General features: G+C 41.8%; 1 protein-coding gene across 8 annotated transcripts in view; it reads left to right on the top strand.

The window, feature by feature from the left end:
* The window catches only part of Ebf1 (EBF transcription factor 1), a 392,676-nt gene that overhangs the window by 134,042 nt on the left and 237,266 nt on the right, over positions 1–21,368 (top strand). The window lies entirely within an intron of this gene.

Below are 21,368 nucleotides of genomic sequence, written 5' to 3'. Positions count from 1 at the left end.
TAGTATTCTTCAGTGAAGATCATTCATTGCTGGATTTCCACAGTCTGCAAGTGAAAATGTAAACTGTAAGGAACCACGAAGTTAAAGAGATACATTATTGTAGTCAGACCAGAGCCCAGAAATAGTGGCTTATGACTGACTGTTCTCGATCTCTGCTGATAGAGAAGGATTTCATTGTCTACTTAGTACATAATGGAACGGCTAGAGGGAAGCATTGGGTCGAGAGCCATAGGAGGTTCAGGCTAGATATGAACCTACTTTGAGTGTTCCTGAGTTTTTTTCTCAACCATGGACTTGTGGGCCTTTTGGTCAGGATGTAATTTATACACAATGTGTTCAAATCCATGGGGACATGGGGGCCACAGAGATGATCCAACTGATATATAATCCTGTGGTCACACTTGGTCCCACAGATGCAATTCATACCAGGCTCTTAGACTTCTAATCCATCATTCTTTACCCTCCCCTGTAAATCTTTGCATGGGTTTCAAGGGCTTCAAAAAGTCTTCCCTTCTTCCCTTCCCCTCCCCTCCCCTCCCTACCCTTCCCTTCTCTTCCCTTCAAGCCCAGTGCAGAAAGCAGTGATAGTTTCCTGAGGACAGTGAATGGGTTGGAATAAGCTGTACTTTGATAAAACAAATGGTCACAGTGCCATTCTGGTTCATAGAACTGAGGATCTTTGGAATCTACAACCTCTTCCTAGGGACTGTGCAGAGCCAAAGGTAGTACAGTAGCAGCTGGCGTCATAGTGGCTGGGTGAAGCATTTAGTTTGGCCACAAAGTGTCCTTGTCTTGTTGATAAGGTCCATGGCCCCTGGCTTGCCTCAGACTCCACCACCCTTGGCTGCTTCACGCCACGACACTGTTGGCCTGGTCTCAGAGGCTTCTCAATCAGAAACTGAGTTTCATGTGGTCTTTGGTTCTGCTTGGGGCCCACAGGAAGGTAAGCGAGAGATGGCCATTTTATTTTCAGAGCATCTGAAAGGGGGGCTGCATTTATGAGATGGGCTGGTTGTTGACAATGTGTTTACATACTTGGAAGCGCACCGCCCCTCAAGCTGCCACCAGCATTATCAGATCACTTAAACCAAGTCCTGCGCTACCAACATCATCAGCCCAAATCTGTCACAACTGGCAACCTGCAGCATTGGTATGAAAAGATGGTTAATTGGTGCGTGATGGCACAGATGCAAGGCATAAGCAAACTAGATTATTGTACTTGTGCCACTAACCACACACGCTTGTGCAAGACATGGCAAGGCTTCCTGTTTTGTATGGGAAAGTGTTTGAAGGATTTAGGTTTTTCAGTCTGAAATCTTAAAAAAAAGTTCTCCCTCTCTTTCAGAAACTTGGACAAATAATTTTTTAGTCCTTGTGTACATCCTTGTCCCATTATCATCATCATCACTTTATTTCCAATTCCACAAATGAGTGAGAACATGCAGTATTTGACAAATAATTAGAAAAAAGTAGAAATGACTTCCAGAGATGGGAGTTTTACTGGATGGTGATTTATGTTTTGTTCCTGAAATGACTGTTTAAAAATAATAAAGTGATAGCTTATGCTCTTTGAAGAAAGTTTGAAAGAATATAGATAGAAAACAAAATTACTTTCTGTCCTTTTTTTTTTTCTCTTTTGAGACAGGGTCTCATTTTGTAGCACAGGCTGGTCTTGAACTCATGATTCTCTTGTCTCATACTCCTGAATGCTGGGATTATAGGCCTATGCCACTGCCACTACACGCAGCTCAAAAAACGGCTTTTTAATCTAAGACTTGGAAATAATGTCTTTTTATTTTTATCGTATATTCTCTGTATATATTAGAATTTTATATTTATAAAATTGAGTTGCACAGTTTTGTAACTTGCTTTTTTCATGTAACATATTTGGATGATTTTTATGTATTGCATAATCTTTAAAATAATTGCCTAGCATTATATCCTATGGCTATAACTTATTAAAACATCCCTTTGTCAAAGCTCATTTTCATTTTTGAGTGTTTGCTTGTTTTTTAGTTATTAAAATGGAAGAATGAACCACCTTGTGTCTAAATCTTTGTGTTATAATCTGATTTTTTTCTTTTAGGTTAAACTCCTTGATGTGTAATCTTTGAATATTTTTAAGCCTTTTGCTACATATGGCTAAGTTGCCCTCCAGAAATGTGATACCTATTTACATTCCAGTGAAGTTTACCGGCATCTTTAACAGACTTCACTGAAAAACTTTGCCCGCTTACTAAACTGAAATGTAGTCTTTACCTTCTATTTTAATTTGAACTTTGTGATTATTGCTGAGTTTGCATATTTTTGTTTTTTGCCATTTTTATATTCATGTGTGTGTGAATTGCCTATCCATTCTCTTTTTCTTCTTCTTTTCCTCATGGATTTTTACTTAGTTATAAGATACAGAATGTGCCAGGTGTGGTGGTACACACCTATAATACCAGCACACAGGAGGCAGAAGAAGAAAGATCATAATTTTTGTGACCAGCCTGGGGCTGCATAATGAGACCGTGTCTCAAAAACAAAAACAAAAACAAAAAAGACACACACACACACACTCACACACACACATACACACACACACTGCAAAATAAAGCAATAAACACTTATAAACGCTATTGTCACAGGAGTTTGTAAGCAGCCAGAGTTCTGGAAAGGTCTGGCAGGGGTGGGATATCTGTCTCTGTGATGGCTCACGCACAGTCCAAACCTCAGCCTTGTCTGGCCGTCCACGTGTCCTCCTGACACAGCAGCTGGCTCCCCCAGGCTGTGTGAGCCTGGAGAGAGCAGACTGCATACCGTAGGCCCTTTCTGACCCAGTCTTGGAAGTCACATATTGCATTTCTGCCATATTTTGTTGGTCAGGACTAAATCATTAGGGCCAGCCCACCTTTAGGGAAGGGGAATTAAGTTCTACCTGTTGAGGTATTCATCTCTTAAAGAATTTGTGGATGTATTTTAAACCCACCAGAGAGCCATTTTTTAAAAATAATTTACCTTTCAAATATTTTTATCTAGTTTGTCTTCCAATTTAATTTTTTTCACATTTGGAGATTTAAAATTTCAACATATCTAAGACTATTTCATTTTTTAGTCTTTTTATTGATGCTTAGCAAGGTCTTCTTTGCACTAGGGTCAGATAAATAAATATTCATATATATATATTTGATTCTTAGCTCTTTATTGATTTCAGTTTTTATGTGTGTTGTTTCTTTAATATTTCTAGAATTTACTTTTAGTGTGTGGCATTAAATAACAGTAATCACTTACTTTTTATCCTAAATAATCAACATTTATTTTATCAGATTTTGATAAGCATTTTCTTAATGACTGACAGTGCCTTATTAATAAATTCAGGGTAGATTTTCAGCTGAAACATATCAGTATAGCCATATCTCTTATTAAAATCTGAAAATGTGGGCTGGTAGAACGGTTCAGGTTGCAGAGCACTTGCCTAGCAAGGGTGATGAGGCCCGGAGTTCAAATCCCAGTGCTGCCAAAAATAATAAAAATAAAAATAAAATCTAAAAATATTTCCGTACTGATTGGTAAACAGTTGTTGCCCTGGGCTCCCCATCATCTTTTCCTAACCCCAGTTCAGATTCTTATCAATTAAAAGAGTTTTCTCTGTCACATGGAAAAGGGGTATGTGTGGTGCTGGCTCTCTCAGACTGGAGCCCCAGGGACAGTATAAGTGTCAGTTCTGCTAGTTTGGTTTTTTTTTTTTTTTTTTTGCTTGTTTTTGGCGGTACTGGGATTCAAACTCAAGGCCTCACTCTTGCTAAGCAAATGCTTTACCAGTCCTAGTTCTGCTGCTTTGAATAGTGACCCTAACTAAGACTATTTGACTTTTGTGTTCTGTCTCCTTGATTCCCTTACAGGATTTTAATTCATCACTTTTGGGGAGTACTAGAGATGGCACCCAGGGCCTTACACATGCTAGGCAAGCACTGTACCACTTGAATCATGTCCCCAGCTCTTTTGTTTTTGAGTCAGAGTCTTGCTACCTTTGCCTGGCTGGCATCAAACTCATGGAGCTCCTGCTTCTGCCTCCCAAGTAGCTGGGCTGCAGGCATGTATCATCAAGCCCTGCTTTACATGATTTATCCTGACTCTGTAACATGTTTTTATTTTGTAACCCTCCTCCATTTTCATAACTGTTCTTGTTCTTGTATATGAACACCAGAATCATTTTTTATGGTAAAAGAATTCTTTAAGGATATAGAGGACAATTGCATTAAAGACTGGGGAAGTTCACATCTTTACTATATTAAGACTTCCTTTTTTATTTTTGTGGTACTGGGTTTGAGCTCAAGACGTCACGCTTGTGAAGCAGGTACTTTACAGCTTGAGCCACCCCTCCAGCCCATTTTGCTCTGGTTATTTTGGAGCTAGAGTCTCACTTTTTGCCCAGGCCAGTCTGGACCACGACCCTTCTCTTTCAAGTTTCCTGCCTTTCCTGGGATGACACTTGCACACCACCACACTTAGCCATTGGTTCACAGGCAATCTTGGCTTCAAACAGGCATCCTCCCGACCTCAGCCTCCTGAGTAGCTAGGATTACAGGTGTGAATCACCGGCATCTGGCTGAATCTTCCTAGCTTGAAAAAAATATATATGTATTGCCATTTATTTAAGTCTTCAACATTCTTTAAGTATAGTTTTTCTCTATGTTTTTGATTGAATTTGTTCTTCTTTAATCTTTTTTCTGTTTAGGAATAGCATTTTTCTAAAATATTGCCAAAATATTTACTACTGTTTATTGTTCATATGTTACTTGTTCAGTGGTTCTTTAAACAGTAATTTCCCAAGTCTCAGCATATTTGTATTTTTTGGGGGGGGGCGGAACTGGGGTTTGAACCCAGGGTCTCATGCTTGCTAGGCAGGAGCTCTGCTGCTTGAGCTAGCCCTTCAAGTTTCAAAAAATGAAAATTTACTGAAATACTTTACATAACCCTTCCTCTCACTAAGATTTTGAGTTACTTTCCTATGATGCACAAAAATTCTGGTCACTTAGTAACTAGTTGTAAATGACATTGGGACATCATCGGGACATCCTGGAGTCATGTGTGCATCACAGGGACAATCACATGTGGCTGATACAATACCAGCCTTAAATTTTCCTTTCACTGAATATTTCTGCTAGCCACGAAGTGTGGTTCAAAATGCAAATGACACACACATGGCATTGAACTTGGGGAAGGTGCTTCCGTTTTGAATGGGATGATTTGAAAACGGTGCTTTTGACTCCATCAGATTCTCTCATCTTGATCTGAAGTTATATGCCAGAGAATGCCAGGTTTTTGGCCCCTCTGTTATAAAAATGATTGGGTGACTGTTAGCAAAGCAATAACAGCAGTGGGATGTGTATATTAACCTGACTGTGGGGGGAAATGCGTAGAGCAACAGGCCTATCATTTAGGCAACAGCGTTAGCCTATGAAAAACTTACTGCTTTTGCCTTGATGCTAATCAGGAAGCCATCAAAACTGGTCTTCCCTGACTGAGCAAGGGCAGGGCGGGAAGGAAGTCAGCTGTCATCATGTTTTTGAAGAAGAAAAAACTGAGAGGTGAACTGAACTCTGTGATAGGAGCCTCAGTGGAAGGCTGCTTCCTGAATTTAAAGGTGTGGTTCTCCAATCAGCCCCACAAATTGGAGGTATCTGATTTGCATGGATTAACAGGAGTGGGTCACAACCTTCTGACAGGTCAATGGCACCGCTGGGGATTTGAAGGAAACTTTGATTCTTTCTCTTTTCCCCCTCTACCATGCAGCAATCATGCTGTTCTATTGTACAAGAGGATCCCTGACTTAGAAAACCAAGCTTGTCATTTAAATTCATCCAAGTTAGGACACCACGGAGCTCTGTCAGATGTCAGTCTCAATACAGCAGGACAATGTTTTCTAACCCCTTTGCCAGGAAACACAGAGACCTGGATCAAGGGGGAGGGGCAGCTCACTGGGCTCGGAGGATTTTTACAAAGGCAAGATTGGGATTTTTCATTTCAGGCAGGTTTTCTTTTTCTTTTTGTTTTCTTCTTCTTCTTTTTTCCCCTTTTTCTCTTTAACTCATGTGTAAAGGATATTTCCACAATAGGGGAGTGAAAAAAAAATCAGAATGGTTGTAAGGACTACTTCATTTGAGGTTCTCCTTGAAGGCGTTTTAAATCGGGGAGTGATGTTGATATTTTTCAACATCAGAGCTCATGGCTGTTTGCCAATCACTTCCCCTGAAAAATATTGTTTAACTTGAAGATAACTGTGAAATGTTTGCCAGAAGAACCATCCATGGTAGAGTGTGGACAAAAAGAAATGGGAGATTTTCTGATTCAGCTTCTGGTACCCACACCCAAATGAGGGGCACCTACCATCAGACTGGGGCTTCCCTGAGATCCCCTGGGTCAGGGAGCCTGATAATGGTACTGGCAGGGTGAGGGCCAGTTTTTTTTCTTAAACCTTGATGATCCACACTGTTGAGAGTTAAGACATTGTGGGGGTTCTAATATACTCACTTGGCACTGATTATTTTCTGTGTTATTCATCAGCTATTTATTCAACATGTATAATAGTCCATGTAGTATGCCAGGCAGGCCCTGGAAACCCAACTACCACAAAATAGTCTTGGTTCCTGCCCTCTTGGAACTTCCTGTTCTTTAATTTTCTTTTCTTACTTGGCTTGATCTTTGCCATTTGTATTCCCATAATTCTTTTTGCATATGTCACAGTGTTTGGCATTTGCAATAGTCTTAAAGAACAGTGTGGTAAATACTTTCTCTATCATTTGATCGGCTGTTCGTGATATGGAAACTTGCCACACCTCAGTTTTCTCTTCTGTAAAATGGGGATAATAATATCTACCCCACAGGGTGTGTGTGAAGACTTAGTGATGTAACATGTAAGGCTCCTGGCAGAGAGGTTGACACAGGGTACTCACACACCATTTGGGAGTTGCTAAAGACATTTTTCATTAGTAGAAGTGGAGACGTCAGAGGTGATGGTAGTGATGGTGTGTGCTTAACATCCAAAGCCTCCTGTTCTGGTTCATTTCCTTGGAATTAATTTCACTGGAATTGAACAACTTTTAGTAAACATTGTCTCCTGCAAAGAATCAATTACTATTGGGATGGTTGAAGGTATAACTTGGAAGAGTTAAGGTCATGGTTTGAGCAGATTCTCAAGAGTTATTGTAGGAGGAATATCTGGAAGGACTGTGTGTGTGTGTGTGTGTGTGTGTGTTTGAAGGTAAGTCTGTGGCTAAGCTTCCATGCGAATTTCCAGTCTTGCAAAGCCTCTTAAACTTCTTTGCATTCTTTTATTTTTATTAATTATAATATTATTATTGTACTGAGGATACATTGTGACATTTACAAAAGTTCTTACTTTTTCTATATCATAATTGAACTTCCCAAACCTCCATCATTCTCCTCCCCGCCCCTTGGCTGGAATAGATTCAACAGTTCTCATTTTAATACACAAGTGCCCTTTTAGAGGTCAGAGCTTTCATTTTCTCCCTGGTCATCAAAATAAAAACCCCAGAACAAAAACAGCCAGGCAAAGACCTTCAGGCTGCGTCTCCACGAGAAGAAACTGAAGTGCAGAATTTGCCTGGAAAGTCTGTGACATGGTCCTTTCCGCGTCCCTCTGAAGGCAGATGCTTTGTTGACAGTATGTCAACAGCATTGTGGAACAGCATGTCGCTAGAGTTGGGCTGGGGTCAAAATCTTGGCTTTGCCATTTATTACTTTTGTGGCCCTAAATGTGTTCCTAAACTGAAATGCAAACACACACACACTGTCTGGTACACCAAAGGAAGAACTTGTAACAAGCAGGTGACAAATGTAAGAAATATTGTTACCTAAATGAATGAGTGACCACTGTTACTACAGTTATTCTTTGTTCAGTAATGTCACAAGTAAGCAGAGTTTTGCTATTCTTTTCGGTCACTGACTGCACCTACAGAAGCTTCAAAGTCTCGCCACAATGATAGCACACTTTCCGTCTTTGAGGGCCCACTCGAGGTTTGGAAGCAGTGTCAAGACTTGTGTTAAGAGATCCTTGCATCCAAGAGTGCTTTGGATCAGAAACTGTATGCCTGTGAGGGAGCTATGTTGACTTGAATTCTTAGCATTCTGTCTTCATTGAAAAGAAGAGCTACAAATGGTCTCCAGCAGTCTTCTGAAGTGACAGGTTGGAAAGGAATGGATTCATTTTAATATGCAACTTTAGTTTCTTTAAAAGGAAGTCCCCATTGTGCTCTCACTGGCCACTGTACCCTGGAAAGAGAGGAGCAGCTGGATTTGGCTCTTGGTGATAGGAGACACGGAGTGAAAGTCCCAGGCTATTGAGCTAGTCCTGAGTTTGAATCCTACCACCTGCCAATCACTAGCTGAGAGATCTAAGGCTGATTACATAAATCTTTTCTGCAGTTACTGCTCTGTAATTCCCTGAGGGCTGCAGGATAAAAATGTGTTTGGCACACACTACTCCATGTGAAGTTTAGGGTTATTTCTTGTTTCTGCGCTTGTTTGGTTTCCTTTTCATATATACTCAGACCTCTCACATTGCTTGGCACTCCTTAAGTCACAGGGAGAAATGATCTGAAAAATGAGCTTGCAAGAAACATCAGTGCCTTTCTCTTTTATGGGTTTTACCCTTCCCATGAGTATTCCAGGATGATGTCCAGAAAGGCAGTGCCTCAGCCCGGGGAGGATTTTTCTCATTTTTCTTTTAGCATGTCAGCCATATTGGGGCTGTGCCTGAAGTCAGGAGAGCCACATCACCTGTACTCCACTAGGTGGACAGAAAGTTTAAGATTCTTGGAATCATCACTCCCTTCCTGTCACTAGGTTGGTAGTGAACACCCATACCAGCATCTGATACCAAACGTGATTCTGTTACTTACAGAGGCATTATTAAGCGGGGAGGGCATCCCCAAGAACAATTCATTGCAAGTGGAAGCCATATTGGTTCTCATGACACAACTTTCCAATGCAAATCAATTATAAACTGGTTGTAATTTAATTCCGTTTGTCTGCATTATGTCTTTGCAAGGCCTAGAGTACTTTTGGCCCCCATTGCTGGCACATTTGTATTTTAATGGCTTTGACAAGCCAGTTTCCTTGGCCTGAGTGAATGGCCTGCTACCATCCGGTCATGTAGCTGAATTGTGCCAGAGTGACTCCAGCTCCAGGGAGGGTCTTTAGCTGGCAGCCCCCATCCCCACCCATTAGCCCAAAGCCTCAACATTTACTGAGAAGCTGAAAGCTACAGACCAAGTACCCTGAGAAAACGCTGGTTAACCAAGTAGAAAAATTTAACTATTTGCATCCGCACAATAACGCACAGGCACAGAAGACTTTCACTTCCCCAAACCCAAGAGGTGGTTAAGCACCACCATGAGAAGTCTGACATCCTGCTACACATGCAGATGTAAAAGGCAGGCTGGGAAAAATATAGTGAAATCCCCACAATTTCTGCAGAGAACTGTGCATATTTTTTTCCCTAATTATGGAAGGTAGCTTTTAAATTTTTTTATATTTATTTTGATTATTTAAGCCAGTGCTCTCAGCTTATTAATGAAACTCAGTTATGGTACCATGGGTCAAAATCCAGTAAGGTCCCAGACTCCACTAGTGTTTGACTTCAGGGGTCCTGAATAAATGTTCACCCTCCGCCACTGGACTCATCCACTCTTCCAGTGTCTTGAAAACTCCCACTCCTTAGAAAACTCTCAGATCTGGTGTATCGCTAATACATGGAGCCTAGTAGATTAAGGAGAAAGAAGGAAACCCATGGGATGGCATCTTGACCTTTCCCCCCAATTCTTCCCTTTTCCTTCTTCTTCTGTTCCTTTCCTCTCAAAGGAAATGTATAAGTGACAATTTTCCGAGGGTAACAATGCAGGATTAAACTGGCCTTGTAGAGTTTTGAACTTGTGACTCAATGTGCTGTGTTTTGTGAATGAGCCCTATGCTCTTCGGGCTGGACAGGTTACAATTGTCAGTTCTGTACCTCTGCTTCTGCCTCTCGAGCAGTGTGATGATCTCTGAGGTTTGGGAAATCATGGCCTGTCATAATGGTAAATAAAATGTGTCAGAGTTAATATGAAGAAGAAAGGACCAATTACAACTGCTTAAAACAGTCTTAAAATATACTTAAGCAGGGGTTTGCCACGTAAACACACAATTAAAGCAGGAATCTGTGATGAATGCAAGGGTTTGACGGTCCCAGACATTCTGTTTGCTGGTGTAGTTAGCAGATGGATAAGTCAACTGATCCCAGATGTGCAGCTTATAAATATATACTCACGTCTTACTCCTGATATATGTCTGCGGGTAGCAACAAATTACTTTCTGTTTAACTCTTGCCTATTGGCTAGGGGGAGCTTTGTAACACACCCTGTGCTTTTTAAATAAAGCATTTCTAATGGGTTTCCTTTTTCAAAAGTGCTAACTAAATATCTAGCAAAAGGTACTTTTGTGCAGGGGTCCTTTTCATGGACAGATTTAAATAGGTTTACTTTTTTCTTTTAAGTCTAGATATCTAAGCCTTATATCCCCAGCCACAGTTTTCAGATATTTGCAGCTAATTAATTCTTAGGAAATCTAATCCGAATTGAATTAATTTTCCCTTTTAGGGCACACCAAGCAACTTTTCGGTAAGAAGCAAAAAATGCAAACAGCTTTTGTTGCACATAATTCTTGCAACTAATGAAAAGTAATATTGCTGTTCCTTTCCAATAATGCAATAACATACCAAATGAAAGCTTTGCACTGTATTGTTATATTTGCTGTTTAAATAATTTAGCTGCAAAAATCTGAAGGCTGCTTTAGCTGTAATTAATTATTCATTAATGACATGCTAATTGCACAATACCTTTGAATATTTAACAAAATGCAAAAGCCAGGCTCTGAAGTTATGTTTTGAGTACAAGGAGGGGAAAAAAAAGAAGTTCTTTAGTTCATCACGTATCAGGAGGACAAAAAAAGTCCTTTTTTCAGATGTGCGGTAAAGTAGTAGTGGCCTCTTTTCCATCCAGCATCTCAGTCACCCTTTGTGTAGAAAATATAAAGTGCTTATCTAGACTTAACAATTGACAGGGTGGTAAATCCCTTGACTTTTGTCCAAATGATTTCTCTACAAAAATGGGTTAATTATCGCCTTTCCCTAGCTTTTTGCCTAACAAAAGGTCTTGGATCTCTTTTTCCCTTTCTTTCCTATTTACTGTAAGGAGCCCTTTGAAATGGGATAGCATAATCGGCAGGCGACACCTTCTGCAGGGGACAGGGAGAGAGGCCGCCTGGCCCCGCCTGGAGCTCAGGTTCCTGTGTGAACATTACCATGGTCAGGAGAGCTGACCTTATTATAACCAAAGCCATCCTGGACTTTCAGGATGAAAAACTCCCAAGTGCTCGGTAGTCGACTTCGTTTGTTTCTGCTAATAAAAGCTGTCGGGCTTTTAACAGTGTCTTTTAGTGGGCAGGATGACGAAAGGGCAGCCGTGTTGAACTGGCTTCGTTGTGTTTCATGAATTCCCTCCAAGACCTGGAGTTTGCATCTTTCTGCGTCCAGTCTCTATTTCCAAGCTTCAAAGCTCCTCATTGTCTCTGACCTGTAAGTCCGGGAGAGTCTTGGTAGTGGGTAAGCAGAGAACAGAGACTGGCTTTTTTTTTCTTTTTATTTGTCATTATCTCCATCTTGGTCCAAATCAGAGTCATCGGCCCCTAATTTAGTACAAGCTGTGAGCTGTGTGGCAGCATGTCCTTGTGGTGGGAGCATGTATTTCATGCACTAAGGCTACTTATTCAGTCATCTTTTCCATTTGACTTCCATTACTATTAATAGCGTTTATGAAGGCACATTGGCAGGAAGACGACCCCACTGAATCTGGGCATTATCAGAGTGATGGGGAATTAGCATATTCTGTGTCTGGTCCATGATGGATTTTACTGTGCTGTGGAAATACTCAGCAATTAACTGAGAAATCACCATTACAAACGTGCACCTGCCAGGTTAAAAACAAAAAGAAAGAAAGAAACAGAAAAACAAAAACAAAAACAAAAAACCCAAATTGAGTGGCGAGAAGAGGGTTCAAGTTAGTGCAAAGTTACTGCTTTTGCCTTTGTGTTCTGTCATTTGGGAAATGTTACATCTGCTTATAACCATTGTTCAACATGGCAATATAAAATATAATCCCCATTTGATAAATGCAGGGCACTGCAAGGTACAGCCAAAAGAATGTCAGGGTGAAAAGTGTGTAAAGTCAATCTGGGAAGTCACAGTTTGCTAAGTGAAAAGTGAAATAATGCAAAAGTTGTTTTGGATTCAGTGCTGTATGAATCACAGTTGGAATTGCAAAATGGCAGAATGTTGGGTTCCGTTTGTAGTCAGATGCAATTTTCTTAGCTTAACTTTTTCTAAGTTTGAATTGATACTTTTAGAATTGTGAAATTTTTATTAAAATCCAACTTTTCACCTTCTCTTGTAAAGTCAGATGGCCTGGTAACATGGGGCTGCCATTTCCACATGGCAACCGTTGGCCAGAGCGAAGAACCTGGGCCCTCCTCTCTCCAGTTGGCCACCTCACCAGCTTAGTGCCTGTAAACATGCAAGTTCTTTGTTTTGGGATGTGGGGATTTAAGATACAAGTGGCTGTGGGTTAGAGTGGCCAGAGAAGGTTGAGTTTCGGATAAACTCCACCATATAAACTCTATATGCTTCTTTGGTGTTCAGCCAGGATGAGACTTTGATGTAATGCCTCATCACCTACTGCCTTTCTTCCTGAGGGTAAAAGATGTCACCCATGATGGTGCTGCCCTAGGTCATTAGGAAGTAGTTCTGTTGCTTTCCACACGGTCCTTAGATCAGTGCCAGTTTCACCATTAGGACTTCTTATATTTCTTTTTACATCTCACAAGAACTTTTATGAAGCCTCTTCTCTGTGCAAGACACTGGGTTGGACGCTTTTCACACAAATCAAACTCCCTTTTGATCCCATAAAGCCTGGGCTCAGCAGTAGTCATTGTAGAGTGTTGGTCTATGATAGTGGGACATTTACCTGAAGAACATGACAGTATGAAGAATAGGTTACCCTTCTTCATTGGCTACTGCCTGTGGGCCTTCAGCCTGTCCTGAGCACCTTTTCTTGGGTGTGCTCACTAAGGATCAGTGGATGATGCTGTTACATGACACCATTACTTCCTCCCAAGTCGGTAAGTGAATAACATCTAAGAGAAGTGGACAAGAGTGCCAAGAGAAGCCAATTTCATAAATGTTGAATAAGATTTGAAATCTTTGGGTCAGGAAATAGAAAAGCATTGGTAATTCATTTTTCCTTTGCTCACTGCCTCTGTGGAAGCCAACCTAAAACTTTTCATTTTCCTTAGCAGTATTAGGGAAACATCTGTGAACAGACATCACCATACACCACTGGGAATTACTTAAAAATGATACAACATGAATCTGTCAAGTGAAAAAATACCACAGTGGGGAGCATGACTTATGAATGTGTGAACACATGAACCCTTCTTCCTCGAGGTTTGGGTTAAGTTAAGAAACAGTGGTTCTCCTAGTATGAAGTGGGAATGAGTACCCAACATGGGACAGCTAGAGTGTGCAATGCTTGGTTAAGGGCGGGAAGGGTACAGATATGGCTTAGGATACATTTGAAGGCAATGGCTAGGAAGATTCATTTGGTGAATGTTTATTGAATACATACAACGGGAAAGTCCTGCATTTATTGAGAGAGGCAGGTGCAGACATTGGAACCTGGGTCCCAGATTGGCCAGCCAAGTATAGATGGAATATGGGTCACTTTCTTGTCCTCTAGGAAATTGGTTTTTGAAGGAGAGGTCTCTTTTGGAAAAAGCCTAACCATAGTTTCTCTATTGTGGTGTGTCTTTCTCCCTGATGAAAATGTTTTAAAAGAGTAATGATACGAGTACAAACAGACTGATACATGTGTACATCACTGGGGTGTGGGAACTACAGTAACAAAATCCGAACCTGTTCAAGATGCTTTGTTGAATTGATAAGATGCAAATGACTGGATGAAGCTATTAACATTCATCAGCACAAAGAATAAGGGGAGAGTAGGAAAAGGTGTAAGAGAAGGGATATAAGTTAGTATTCTCCCATCCACACAGAAAAAAATGATCACAAATGTCTAGTATAAAAAAGGAGGGGCCCTGAAATCCATTGGCATTTCCAAAAAGTACTCCATGACTGACTCCTGTTGCAAATATGCCTTTTACTGTTGCAGGGTGATAAAATGCCATGAGCCAGCTCCCAAGTACAATTAAGGGCTTGTGTGATGCAGAAGGCAGCCATTCCACACTCGAGAGTTTTCATTGTGTAATTAAAATAAACTGAGGGGCAGGAGGCAGGCGATGAAGTGGGGGAAGAAGGTCTGGCTGAAGCATATTCAGACATGACATTTTCTCATGTCGATAACCATCAAGAGCTTGGCTTCTCTGGCCATGAAGACAAGAATGCCACATGTCGGTCAAAGGCAGAGCTGCTGAGAGGGGCTGGAGCATGAAGGAAACCACAGAGGGCCCATTTGGCTTGTGCTGGCCTCTCAGGCTTTAATTGTGCTTTCTTTGTGTGGATGGGGTCCACATTTGGATTTCTGATGAGTACTGATGAATACTAAGAGATAGCAGGTAGTGTGAAATTTGCTCTTCTTCTTCAAGCCAGGATTCTAGGCCATGCATAATCCCAGTGGAGTGGATAAAAATAACACACCCAAGAAGCAATCTCAGAAAGACTTATGTTTCTAAGAGCCATTTTAGGCAGTTTTGACCCTTAGACAGTACACTTGTAATGCCCTGCTACAATGGTACACATTAAAAAAAAATTCCAGTATATATCCCTCCACGAGGGGCTTTGTGACTCTGTTTATATCTGTAGGAATTCTGCCTCCTGTCCTTTGGCCTCCCCTCAGGCCTCCCCTGATGTCACACAGACAAGCGGTTGTGTGAGAGAAGAAGGAGGTCTCCCCAAGCTGAGGAGAAATGTAGATGTTTTGACACCACTCCCTCCCCCATGGGCAGGAAAAACTGGAATGCCTCTGTTTCTGAGACAGACTGTCACTTTTGGTTCCTGCATAGTTCTTGGGAAGCACACTCACGCTCTAGGAATGGAGGATTGATGTCCTAAAAGAGCACTACAAGTTTTTCAGAATATGTTCAATTTTTTTATGCTGCAACTGTAACAGAAAGTATGGAGGGAACTTATGTTTTATGAGCAAAAGCTCATATTTAATGGAATAAGGATGCTTTAGCTATTTAGTGAGGGACCTTTTAAAATTAAATGCTACACATTTGTACTCTTAAATCCCCTATTTCTACGTAGGGAGGTTGGGTTCCATCCCAACCCTTTACTTTGAGTCTTGCTCTGATGTGATTACTTTCTCCTTTACAACTTCTGTTGGCTGCGATCCCTCTGTGTACATCCTAAACACGAAAATTATAGATTGCCTTGGCATAGATTAGAAAGGACCTTAATAACTGATGAATTTCAAGTAACTGATGAATTTGCTCTCCTGCTTACTCAAGTGGATGGCTTAGTGGCTACCTGGGGTGCTTTGTTGGGAAGTTGGAGAAGGCAGAGTCTGGATTCAGTGCAAGCCCGGGTGATAAGACCAATGATGGCTTTCCCTATTCAGAAGGGAGGGTGCTAGCTATAGATCATGAGAGAAGTGATTATGCAAGACTTGGTTGACCAGAAAGTATAGGATTGTACTACATGGAATTTTCCAGAGCCATCCCAGAATCCTTCAGTCCTCTCATTGTTTTCTGCTTCAGCTGAGATTTCACAGGTGGTTCAAAGTAGTCCCAGGAATACGGGCTTCTACCTACAAAGGCATTGGCATGCTCTTAGATAAAGTGCATTCAGCTGCCCTGCCCTGGTTCTGCATCCCACAATGCTTGCTTCTACACACTCAGTAGCAGGTCTTGTATGTAGGTGCCATGAGGGCACTGCTCTCTTTACAAGCTTTTCCAGGGGGAATTTGGAACTGATCAGGGATGCCATTTACAAACCATATCACAAATGGAATTAATTACTGATTTCTGCAATTATTTTACAGTTGGCTACTCTGCTAGATGGTAGACTATAACTAAGCAGTGCTTTTTTTTTTTCTCTTCTGTGCCCCCCGCCCCCAACCCTAGCACAGTACATCCTACATGCTCAGTGCCCAGTAAATACTTGCTTAATAGCCAACAGATGGACATCAAGACCCTTTTAGACTCTGGAAGTCTGAAGATTCCCTAGCCTGTCTACTTAGAATGATGACTAGTCTCTATATCATTCTGGCCACCCTTGGCACAAGTGCCCTCTGGAAAGACATGACATTCAATTTGTTAGATGACTTCCGTGGTTCATCCTTGATTCATCATTAGTCCTTTCACTCAGTCATCTGGCACAGACTTTTTTCTCTTTCTTTTCTTTCTTTCCCTCCCCCCCATTTTCTTTCTCTTCCTTTATTCTCTTTCTCCTCTCTCCTCCCCTCCTGGTCTCTTGGTCTTTTCTCCCCTCTTTCTTTCCTGTCTTCCTTTTCCTCTTCCTCTTCCTTATTTAAAAACATTCTTTCAGACACCCTTTCCTTGCTTTGCCGCTTCTACCATTCTCATCTGGAGACCGTGGAGTTGGCTGAGGACCATCGTGTAGACTTTCCAGACAGCTGCCCGGCTCAGCACATCTCCTGCAGTATATTAAACCCCACTGGCAGAAGCTTCCTTAAAGGCCTTTGTTGAGCCACTGCTACTTCAGAAACCTTCCCTGGATCCCGATTTCCTTGTACTTGAAAGTAAAGTGTCTGGAATTCATGATAACTACTAATTCAGCTCCAAGTATCCAACCCTAATGTTCAGGGAAGATAAACAACAGAGTATAAGTAACAAATCCCATTTATTAAGGGCTTACCATGGGTCCAACACTGGGCTAAGTGTTTTTTTCCTGTGATGTTCTCGCTGTTGCTGTTATCCTCAATTTATAAAGAAAGTCACTGAGGCTCAGAGAGAAGTAACTTGTCTAAAGTTACACAGCCAGTCAGTGGTAGAACTTAGACTTAAACACAGGTGGTCTGACTCCAGAACAAGGACCCTTGACAACTAGTTCATGGTCTTATGGTTTATGTACCTTGCATATTGCCAAAGAGGAGTTTTATAAATCCTTCCACTAATGCTAAATTTAGTGATATCTTAGGACCGTGCTTTATGGTGGAAAGTATTTTAAATAGTACTGTATGTCTATTTTATTTTACAGAGCACAGTTTCTGAGGGCAAACCCTAAGTGATCTATTTGTTAATATCTACATTTATTACCTACTCCTTCCTTTCTTGTTTTTAGTATTTGTAGCGAAAAAGATATTGTACATTTAGAAAATACATCTTTTCCCTAGTAGACACGTTTTTTTGTTTTCCCTGCAAAGTACTAAAGAAATATCAGCTTAAAACTTTTTGAAATGACACCACATCTCTTGAGATATGGGATCAAGGACTTCTGATCCATGGGAGAAGCACATGGGAGATTCAGTGGAAACCCTGATGATACCTGCATGTGCGTGTGTGTATGTGTATCCATACGTAGTGTGTGCAGAGGAAGAGACAGCATGAGTGCATGTCATTCTTACTTACAGAGTTACACTATTACTAGGCTGTGAATAGTGCTGTTTCTATTTCAGTGGCCACTTCTCCTCAACCTCGCTGAATTCTTACTACAGAAAGTCATGGTTGAGAGGGGATTGGGTATGTTTGTACACAGTCCCTATTAGACCTGTCCAGACTTCATTGTTTGGTTCCAACCTCTCACATTATCATTTTTTCCAAAATGTATGTGTCTGGAATGAATCTCTTCCAGACACACGGAAAACTTGAAGATTTAGTGCTTGGGTGGCTTTCTGTAAGCTCCAGGTACCATATGCTCATCCTTTTTATTTTCTGTCTACTCTGGTGTAGCCTGTTATGGTCAGTCATATCTGATCTGATTGTCTGCAGTTGTGTCTTTTCTCTAGGCTAAGAGCTCTACCTTAATGATCTTCAAAGTGGTTGACATTTTCAATTAAACTTTGCTCAGACAGACATCTCACCAAAAGCTGTAAGGAGCTGTCTCCTTCCCATAGGTTACATAGATAATGATTATAATAATTGACTTCAATTCATAGGTAGCCATTTTTTCACCTGGAATGGTTTTAGACCACGTAAATGTACTGCTCCCTTGGGGATTCACTTCCTGTTGGAGTTCATTCTCCATTTGACCAGTAGGGGGCAGAAGACCAACTGTGTAGAAAGAGCCTGTTTTTCCTGTTCTCTTATAAGGCTGGAGAGGTGGTACCCTGTATGAATTTGCTATCTTTTTGGCCTCCCCAAGAATGTTCCAACAAGTAAAGCAACCAGACAGCATAGCAAAATGGTTGTAAGCCTGGGATCTGATGTCAGACAAGCATGGTTTAAGTTCCAGCTTCACCACTTGGTAGCGATCTGCCCTCAGGGGAGTTATTTTACCTGTCTAAGCTTTTGTTTCCAGATTCTTCACATTGGCTTAACAATACTCTACTTTTAGACTGTTAGAGAGAAAGATGTATTTAAATGCCTCAAACAGAGTAGTTCTGAAAATGGCCACAGATGTTATTGCTATGGTTACAACTCAACTCCACAGAGTGGTCTCCATCCTGATCAGGGTGTCCCATCCATTGACAGTTCCTGCCCTTTGGTTTCAGCAGGTGTGTGGACTGAGAGGCCATCCTGGGCCCAGTCTCCAAATCATTTGCTCCTCTCCCCTGTGAAGCACTTTGCAGATGCCACAGCTTCCCCCACTATTTGGCTTGTTGCTTTGTGGTTCTCTTACCAGCAAAGGCTGCAGCAGGTAATTCTGCTAAATAGAAGTGGGAACAAGGGACATCCTCCCAGAATGCAACAGGGTAAGGTCAGGTGCTGCAGCTATCTGCCAGGTAAATGAAACACCTGCATTCATGAAGGCGCTGCAGTTGGAAGGAGTCCAGGAGAACACCTGGCAAAGCCTTTAATGGAGAGGTTGATAAGAGGGTGGGGGTGCGTTCCTTGAGAATGTGTTGGGATTCTGAATTAGAACACATACGCTCCCTGCTGCAGGACTCTTGGCACCTTGGTAGTTGTTTTTGTAAGGAATCCTGGACTCTGCAGTGGTAAGGACATATGCCTGCCATGGCAGTTTGTTAGACAATTTGTGAGGTGGTGTCTACTTTTTAGTCCTCCCTTTCAGAATAGCAGTCATGGGTAATCTCCCCCTCACCCTCATGATCACTGACTCTTCACTGATTGGTTGTTTAAAAAGTACAAGATCTGATTATGTTACTCCCTTATCTATATAACAAAGTCAAAACTTTATAGTCAAGACACTCTGTGATCTTATAGCTTCCCTATAATTAAATTTCAGTTGGTACCTCTTTCTGAGCTAGGGATGCTAGTGATTTTCAGTTTCCATGCCCTTGCTGACTCTGGTGTCTCCATTGGATGTACCCACTTTCTGGTCATCATATGCTACTAACTAGTCTTCACCAGGAGCCTAACCCAGCTGGAAATGCCCATCCTTCCTCTGAATTTCCATAGCACGTGTCTATGTCTCATGGTGCTTTCAGCTTTGTGCTTTGAAGTACAGAGTATTTGTTTATCTTCTCTCCCTGGCTTGTTCATAAGTCCTTGAAGCTTACTTTCTTATTCATCTTTGTGTGTTCAGGAGACTCAACCTTTGTCCTGCACACGATAAGCACTCAGGTGAATGTGAGGTCTGTGAGGAGCACAGAGCCTGTTCAGTGATTCTCCTTGATTCACTTATATGTTTGAAAAAACACCTGTGTGCCAGGTCTCAAATACAATGGACACAGTTCCTGTCCTCTTGGAGATTGGTGGGAAATTGGACAAGCAAACGTACTATACCAAGCCACCCTGTACTTATGTCCAGAATGCTGGGGGTGCCTATTGGAGATGCACTACCTTCATCTCTAGCAGATCCAGAAAGATTTTCTAAAATTAACATTTCAGCTGGGTCCTGAAAGAAGAGGACGCTTAGAATATTTGAGGCCCCCACTCCCAAATTCTTATGTGTAGTCCTAACCCTCAAGGGGATGGTACTTGAAGATGAGGCCTTTGGAAGGTGACTAGGTTTGGATGAGTTCAGGAAGGTAGAGCCCCCGTCATGGAGTTAGTGTCTTTATAAAAGGAGCACAGACCAGCGCTTGCTCTCTCTTGCTGTGTGAGAATGCAGCAAGAAGGTAGCCATCTATGAGCCAGGAGATCCCTCCCCAGGGCTGAACTCTGCCATATGCACTAGACTTCAAGCTCAAACTGTGAGAAATCAATTTCTGTTGCTTACAGTCTTCTAGGCTGTTCATTAGGACTGCCTAAGCAGGCAAAGGCAGTAGAACGATGGTCAGAGCATCTTTGTGGTTGGGACAGAGAGAACAGCAAAGACTTGTCCTGTGGGAGGAAGAAACACAGCTTGCTGTGAACCCTAAGTAGATTTTAGGAAGGGAGGAGGAGGACAACAGCTGAGACACCATAGGTGTCACAGGCCAGGACCCGGAAGGCACCAGGGTTTGCACTTGCAACCTTGAGAGCAAAAGGGAGCCATTTGACTAGTTCAGATGATATATTAAAATATATTAAGATATTGCCCTCAGGATCTCATGGTAAAGATGATGACTTTCTTTTGACTTGAAAACGGTCTGAAAACAAGCATCCTGACCCAGGAGCAGAGACTAAGGCACTGGGGCCAGAGTTAAAATTCTTCCTCAGAGCATCGTTTTTGCCTTCAAGTGCGAATGTGCCAGGTTCCCTGTGTGATTTGTTCTCATGGCCCTTGATAGCAGTCAGGAGCCCTGGAGGGGGACTTGAAGTGAAAGCGACTGTTTCTTGAGTGGAGTATTGAAAAACCACAAAGGTTGAGGGGATGTAAAAGTGGGGGGGGACACTGCTTTTGGCTCTTACCAGTGGATGCCTGATGCAGTACATCTTGATGTGTCATTGAAGTGTGGAGACATGTGGCCTTGTGAGTCACCTGTCCCACCTCCTGCTCAGGCAGATCACTCCTCACACTTCCTCTCAGTGGCTTTCTGCACCTCAAGTGGTGGGGCTTCCACCGCCTCCCTTTGGAAGCCACTCTGCACCAGCTCCAAAGAAAGTGGCCCTGATATTCAGACCAAGTTTTCCTTTCTGTAATTATATCCTGTTCCTCCGGTGTACCCCTTCGCGTGACCCTGAGCGATTCTTTCCCTTCATCAGTGTGCCTGTACCTTTCTCAGGGAGAATATTTGATCCTTGCTTCTTTTTGTCCTCTTTGCTTATTCCTGGTTGGTGCTGTGGGATCTTTTGTAAGTAGCTACTGA

The sequence above is a fragment of the Castor canadensis genome, chromosome 16 (assembly GCF_047511655.1).
Source record: "Castor canadensis chromosome 16, mCasCan1.hap1v2, whole genome shotgun sequence".
NCBI classification, from domain to species: Eukaryota; Metazoa; Chordata; class Mammalia; order Rodentia; family Castoridae; genus Castor; species Castor canadensis.
Note: the sequence above shows the minus strand (reverse complement) of the source record. Positions and strands in the feature narration are given on the sequence as shown.